Source organism: Penaeus monodon, chromosome 21 (assembly GCF_015228065.2).
Source record: "Penaeus monodon isolate SGIC_2016 chromosome 21, NSTDA_Pmon_1, whole genome shotgun sequence".
NCBI classification, from domain to species: domain Eukaryota; kingdom Metazoa; phylum Arthropoda; class Malacostraca; order Decapoda; family Penaeidae; genus Penaeus; species Penaeus monodon.
The window spans coordinates 1,690,297-1,690,731 of NC_051406.1; the positions used below are offsets into that span (position 1 = coordinate 1,690,297).

Consider the following 435-nt stretch of genomic DNA (forward strand, 5'->3'; position numbering starts at 1 on the left):
ACTTTCCTTCACAATGTCTGAGTGCATTTGACAAGCACTCGAGCAGACACTCCAAAACAACTTTTCTTTTGACCAACAAGCACAGAAAAAAACACACAGCGAGAAACTTCCTGCACTGCTTGAAAGCATTCTTTATCAGTAGCATTTCAGCGTCATGCAACACGAGTCATAACATTTCCCTTTTCTTCACAGCTGAAGTAAATACTACTTAACGAAATATCCAAACGAAATGATAATACACCTTCTTATTCACTGATTTGCATGAGAATGGCGGCACAAATATGTATATCCAACTTTTTTTCTTTTCTTTTTTTCTCCATGGAAAAGGAAGTATCACTTCCGTTTTCTACAAGCCAAAAAAAAAAATCATTCATTTTTCCATTCTAAAAAATACATTTTCTCTCATGTTTCTTTCTTAATTTTTCTCTCTGACAT

At 34.5% G+C, this 435-nt stretch overlaps 1 protein-coding gene across 1 annotated transcript in view; it reads right to left on the minus strand.

Annotated features, from left to right (window-relative positions):
• Positions 1–307: 307 nt before the first annotated feature.
• LOC119586099 (KH domain-containing, RNA-binding, signal transduction-associated protein 2-like) overlaps positions 308–435 on the minus strand; it is a gene marked incomplete at its 5' end in the record, with an annotated part of 32,425 nt that continues 32,297 nt past the window's right edge. The window contains 1 exon segment of the mRNA XM_037934791.1: positions 308–435.